Source organism: Ictidomys tridecemlineatus, unplaced genomic scaffold (genome assembly GCF_052094955.1).
Source record: "Ictidomys tridecemlineatus isolate mIctTri1 unplaced genomic scaffold, mIctTri1.hap1 Scaffold_77, whole genome shotgun sequence".
Lineage (NCBI taxonomy): Eukaryota > Metazoa > Chordata > Mammalia > Rodentia > Sciuridae > Ictidomys > Ictidomys tridecemlineatus.
The window spans coordinates 388,060-395,545 of record NW_027525652.1 but is presented as its reverse complement, the minus strand read 5'-3'; positions in this window follow the sequence as shown (position 1 = coordinate 395,545).

Genomic DNA, 7,486 nt, shown 5'->3' with positions numbered 1-7,486 from the left:
ATAATTATGGGGTTTATTGTTACATATCCATAAATACATACAACATAATTCGATCAATTCTATTCACTACTAACTTTCTTCTCCTACTTCCTCCCCTTGGTTCCCTTTCGAATCAACTTATTTGTTTTCTTGCTATTGAGCTCTTCATATGTTTTGGATATTAGCTGTTTCAATGATGCATGGTTTCACAATGTTTTCTCCCAGCCCATGTGTTATCTCTTCACTCTAATGATCATTTTCTTTGCTGTGCAGAAGCTTTTATTTCTAATGCAATACCATTTGGCAATTTTTGTTTCGTTGCTCAGGCTTTCGAGGTCATATCCAAAACATCTTTGCCTAGAAAAAATACATGGAGTTTTTCTCTAATATTTTCCTTTCAGCTACACTTTCAAGTCTTATATTTAGGTGCTTGATCCTTTGTGACTTAATTTGTGGAAGACTCAGCTTTTTCTTTGATGGCATATTCAAAAATACTGATTTATTCTTATTTGTCATTGATCTTTTCAGGTGTTCTGTTTTCATGATTTAGTATTTGTATGTTGTAGACTTCCCTCAACAGATGACAATATAAATGACCAAAAGGTATAGGAAAGGGCACTCAACATCAGTAATTGTCAGGGAAATGAAAATCAAAACCTACCTCCTAACTGCTAGAATAACTATTATCAAAAACATAGAAAATAATGAGTGTTGCAAGGATATGGAGAAAAAGGAACCCTTGTGAACTGTTGGTAGAAATATAATTAGTATATCTGTTATTAATATCAATATAGAATTTCCTCCAATAATTAAATACAATAATCATATGATCCAGAAATTCCACTATTGTTCATATACCCAAAGGAAATGAAGTCAGTATGTTGAAGTGATGCCTACATTCCCATGTCCATTGAAGTATTACTCACAATAGCCATGATATGGAGTCCACCTAATTGTCCAGTAACAGATCACATATATATATGTATATAGAATATATATATATATATACATAATATATATATATATACATTATATATATATATATATATATATATATACGTGTACACATATATATATGTATATGTATATCCATTCCCATTCTTTTTCCTACCTAGCAAGAATAAGTCATAATAAGCAATAACACAGCTATTTGAAAGTGATCTCTACATCTTTGTGGGGGGGCAATCAATAGTAGCGTTAATTTCTTCAAAGTGAATAAAAGTAAACTCTGCTTGTGTGGAAGTGTGTTCAAAAGTTTTTACTAGCATTAAATCTCTGTAATTGTACAGCAGGAAAAAAATGGAATATCTTTAGGAAAAACTGAGAGCTAAAATAGATCTTCATACTGAAGATATTTCTTCAAAAGGGTGCCCTCCTCACTGAAGAGATGGCTTCACAATGAATCATCACCATCACCCATGTATAGCTTATATGTGTGTTAGAGTGCACCTGTTTCATCCCAAGGCGATGATTCACATGTTTAATTTACATAGTGCAGTGATATATAACTTAATGAATGTTACCAGTAAAATCATAATTTACTCTGGAATGTATGAGAGTTATAGTAATAAGTATATTATGTAATGATAATTTATAGTTTAGTCTTAGCTGCATGCTTCTTTGAACCAAGATGTTAACTTTCATGGCTACATCCCATAAGCCATGGTTTTTAAATTTCTTTACATAATTCCAGGTTTTCTTTCTTTCTTATCTTTTTTTTTTTTGGTATTGTAGATTGAACTCAGGGGCACTTGACCACTGAGCCACATCCCGAGCCCTATCTTATATTAGATTTACATACAAGGTCCCACTGACCTTAGTGGGAGGTGCCTCACTTTAGCTGAGGCTAGCTTTGAACTCCTGATCTTCCTGCCTCAGCCTCCAAAGCTGCTGGGATTACAGGTGTATACCACCACACTGGGCTTCATATTGTTTTTTATATCATGTCATAGAAGCATAGATCTGTGCTCTGGGAAAGAAAGATGGATAGAAAAAAATAGATTCTAAAAAGTATATATCATATTAAATACTTAAATTTTATTGTAAGAGCTTAAGTATTTCCAATTCTTTCTATTTTTCTATCAAATTTTCACAGAACATTTGTATTATCTTCCTTTTTTTCCTCATTTGTTCCACCGTCTTAAAATCAGAGGTAAGAAGTGTATGAAAAAAAATATTCTATGATGTGTACATCACTCAAAATCCTACAATAAATACTATGTAAATTTAACACTGCTTTGAAATGCTTTTAGTGACCATGGACACAACCCATGTGTGTTGGAAATAATAGCAAAGACATCAATTTACAACTTTTTACACCATATTTCTATTTTTTACGTCATGAATCCCAAAGAATTTCTAAATCACAACATAAAAATATTCTGATCCTAATTGATCAATAGAGGATCTAATAGCTAATAGCTTCCTCTTCCCTGTGACACACTCTTTAGCATACTCCCTATATATTTGAGAGGTGCTAAGTTATTTTTATTAAGTTATTTCTATTTGTTTTAAAGACAAATAGCTTTTATCACGATGAAACAAACACAATACATTTCTCCAAGCAGCCACATTTATTAAGTCATCTTTCAGGAATGTACTGAATGACCTTAGTTTCATTGCTTGAATTTCACTTGCTTGGCCACCAAGATTATTGCTCAGGTGTGTTTTTCTAAGATATGTTTTTATTTACTGACTCTGTTATGTGCGACTTTTAAAATGATTTCAATAAAAAATAGCAAGCTTAACTAAAATTGTTTAAGTCATCCTTATCATTACTCCTCTTAAAGATGAAAATACAATTTTGAGAAAAAGATTGAAATCCATCAATACTTTTTGCTCTGTGAATGATACAACTAAGAAACACCTATTATCCTTTATAGCTTTGAATAACACAAAATGCAACCATGATGATCAAACTTTTAGTTCTTAGCAAAAATCCAGGTAGTGTGATGACATTGTCTCCTGATCTTATTTCAAAATATTATTGAGCTGCCTTCTGGATATTAAGTTAATTTATCTCCTTATTCTCCACTTTATAATTTCACCCAAAGTCAAATATCCATTTTCTTCACAAAGGCATATGAATTCTGTATTGAATTTCTTTTCTTCTTCTCTGACATAAGCAGGTGGAAGCTTTTTAAATTTATTACAGGATACTTGATAGTCTAGCAAAACCATTGAGCAGGGTTTGGAGGTCTATCTGGGTTACTTAAATTTATTTAGTTTCAGTACATATGCTCATTTTAAAATTCAACTTTATTTACTGAATTTAAAAAAAACCACATTTTCATTTTAAGATATCAAAACTTTAGAAACAAAATTACCTGTGCTAATAGATGTTGTTCTTTTTTCATTTTAAGTTCAGTGCTTCAACAAAATCCTGTTTTGATCACCATTTTGCTCATGTACACATTCAGAGAAAGGTGATGTAAGGTGATGAGAAAATTCAAAGGAATTTACACAAAAGTTTATACCTAAATAAGTTGCTAAGGTGACTACAGAGTCATCTTATAAGCTTGAAAGTGACTAATTTAAGGGAAGAGGAGAGTAAACAACAAAATTTAGAGAGGAAGTCATGCTTGTATGGATCTTCTTGGATAATATAATCTGTTGAATTAGGAGAGAGTCAGATCTTTTAATCAGAGAAAGGAGAAGATTTTAGGAGGTTTGAAAATTTACCAAAGTCTTACAGAAGAAAGGCAAATATATTGGGACTAAGAAAACCTACTGAGTTTGGATTAAGAAAGGTACTGGTGATCAGTTAAGTCATTTTCAAAAGATTCATCAGAAGAATAAGGTAGAAAGCAAGGACAGACAGTGTCGATCATAAATTCAACAACTTTGTGGGGATTGACAGAGCAAAGTAGAATACTGATTGGGTGAACCTTAAGCTTAATTAAGTGTTTGATTTGTTTTCTTTTCCATTTTGAGATAATGAAGTGTGAGAACTTTTGGAAAAAAAAGAAAAATCAATAGGTAAATATGTCACTTAGGATACAGTAAGTAAACAATATAGTTAACTGAACAGAACATATGAGGAAGGAGAAAGAATAGAACAAAACCAAATTGCAACAGAGTTGCCAAGATGAAACTAACAGTAGAAATATAAAGGAGATATCATTATTAGGTATGGTAGCAGCGATATTAATTTTTATCTTCCAATTTTCAACCCAGAGACTCAGCAAATGCTTCATAAAAATAATCAAAGTTAGAATTATCTAGTAAAACGTTCCAATTAGATATGAGAAAGCAGAAACACAGATGTCTAATTGATCTCAAGCCACCTGAAAAGGCAAATCTGAAATTAAAAAGCCAAGGAACAGTAGAAGAATTGGCTTCCTCACCTCATCTGTAGTGGACAGCCAGTGTCTTGAGAGTCCCACTTTACTGTAAGGAGTACATGCATCATGAGTCCAGGGTCTCACAGTCAAGAGCAGCACCTCCATATTTATCAAAGGGCATGCTGTAAGTCGTTTGTGACACTAAACCCCTGAGAACACACTTCTCCTTCCAAACAAATTAAAAATCCTGTGATTAAGTTTAGTAAAGTATAAAGCATATACTTTATATACAATGTTTATAGCAGCTCAATTCATTATAGCTAGACTATGGAACCAATCTAGGTGTCCCTGAATAGATGAATGGATAAAGAAAATGTGGTATATATATACTCAATGGAATATTACTCAGCTTTAAAGAATAAAATTATGGCATTTGCCAGTAAATGGTTGGAGTTGGAGAATATCATACTAAGTGAAATAAGCCAATCCCAAAAAACCAAAGGCTAAATGTTTTCTCTAATATGCAAATGCTAATTTATAATAAGGTGGGAGGCATTAGGGAATAATAGTATTATCTTAGATTAGGTAGAAGGAAGTGATGGGAGAGGAGGGGAGTGAATGTGTGGATAGGAAAGACAGTAGAATGAAACAGACATTATTATTGTATGTATATATGTGACTACATGACCAATATGATTCTGCAACATGTACACTCAGAAAAATGAGAAATTATATCCCAGAAAAATGAGAAATTATGTCTCATCTATGTATGATATATAAAAGTGCAAAAATGCATTCTACTATCATGTATAACTAATTAAAACAAATAAAAATTTAAAAACCAAAAGAGGGAACAGTCACATCATTATAGACCTAAGTATTCAGATTCTCTGGCTCTACCACTCTCTTGCTGAGACACCAGAAAGAATCTATCTTGTCATATTTGCCAATTTTACATCAAATGGTCCCAAATGGTGATACTAGAAAATCCCAGAGCAAGTGCTCATATTTCTCTGGTTTATTATGGAAAGTGGTACATCGGTGGCAATGAATTAACTGAGTTTATGAAGACTGAGTAAAAATATGATGCTGAACTTCCATAGTGAATTAAAAGCAGTTAAATGTCAAAGGCATGTTTATTTTGTAACTCTAAGTGAATGTATTCAATAGTCAAGTGTTTTCTAGATTTTTGAGATATTGTCAAAATGCATTTCAACTGGAAAATTTCCAACTACTTCTTAAATTCTCTCTACAATCTTGTCAATTGACCGTGCATTATCATATGGCAGATTTCCTTTAATGCATTTCATATTTCCCCAGCTATCTTTCAAGTAAGTTTATTTTTTTTTCTAGCCTTAATTCAGCTCTTTACCCTGCTATTGAATAGTATTTCTAATGATTTTCAGAATGGCTGTGTCTGTGAGTTTATTCAAACTCAGGGCAATCTAGTTTTGGCAAAGACCTAGAAATAGATACTAGATTCAAATAAGCAAGCTTGCTCTATCTGGCCCCATGGTCCCTGTGCCACCTTGGGACTCCACAGAGAGATACAACCAACAAGAAGGCTTTTACCAGAGGCAGTCCCTCAACCTTGAACCTCCCAGCCTACAAAACTTTAATTGCAGCTAGCATTGACGCAGGAGGATACATAAGCTTTCACAGAAACTGGAATGAATAAAATATTCTCCTCTAGCATCCAAGGAGTAAAAAAGCATGGATGTCACGTGGTTCTGCACTAAATTAAATGATTTTCTGCTCCTTTGTGTAGAAAAAAAATTGACAATCAAGTGATAGCATAGGCAGCCTTGGTGATCACACAGGATCACCTTCCATTTTTTCTCAAGTCAGTTTTGCTTTGGTTTGAAGTCTACTTCATCTGATGTGAGGATGGAAAACCTTGCTTGGTTACACAGTCCATGGTCTCACCGTGTTTCCCAGACTGTCTCCAATTCCTGGGCTCAAGTGGTCTTCCCACCCCATCTTCAGAGGAGCTGGGACTACAGCAACATGCAAACTATGCCGAAATGGTAAATAAAGGCACCAGATGGAAACAGACTGAATCCTTGAGAAAGGGTATATGGAAAGGAGCTGTATTTATGTTTCCTTAGTCAAACCTTGTTAGGTAACAAGAAACAGAAATCAGACAAAATATCCAAGTGAGACTGAAGAAATAGGTTCTAAAACACCAGAGACTCAATAACAAGAATCAGAGTCCAACTCAAGCCACAGGAATGACCCTGCATAGGCACTGCTGCAGGCCACGCCCTCTCTGCTCATTGTACATCACCACTGGACTCTGTTTACTGTGGTAAATAATTTCTAAGTGGTCCTTTGGTCTTTGTGTCACTGGTTTTCAGGGTAAAGTTTTTCTCTTCAGGGGACAAATGACCTCTGCCTACATTATACATCCAAATGCTAGCTACAAGAAGGGTAAGGAGGAAGGGACATTGTCTATTCTTATTCCATCTCATGTGAGCTTCATATGGGAGACTTCCTCAAGCAGGAAGGAACTTGAACACAGAGTCCATGAAGAAAAAAAGTTCTAAAACTGCCTGCTACAGTTATATGCTCTTTTATTTGTGCTATACAACCTGGTCATTTCCTTCATTGCCTTTATTTTAGTAGTCAATGAATTTCCTTTATTTTAGTAGTCAATGAATAAATATCTGTGACTGATAAAGAACTGGACAGTTTAGATTTGTTTAGAGGACATCAATAAGAAGTCGTAGAATCTCATACCTAAATATTGAGGTATTTTATTTTTTTCTGATGAACAAAAATGAAGATGAAAAAAGGCAATAAAATTTTGGACACAATAGTTATTACCAGCCTTCCTTGTAGATAAAGCCTTATCATTTCTTCTCTATGTATACCTAGGTAGTATCTTCCTCCCTGTTTCTGAAGCTCCATTTTCTGGGGAAAATAGAAATCACCAGATCAGAATGTTTTTCTTTTTGTGTGTTTCATTTTGTGTGTTGAAATAAACACATGGCCCCAAATATCACCCCTAGCTCAAGCTCCTCTGTCATATATGCCTTAGGTAACCGATTCCTCTTCTCTATGGAAAGCTTGAGATGTAAAAAAAAAAAAAAATCCATATTCTTTCATCTTTTAGGTGCTTCCTACCCTATGGTATGCCACTATCTATCTCAAGAAATCACTCTTAGTCGATTTGTAGATATGCGGAAGTTCTAAGAGGTAACTAAGCCATTTCCATAATTTTT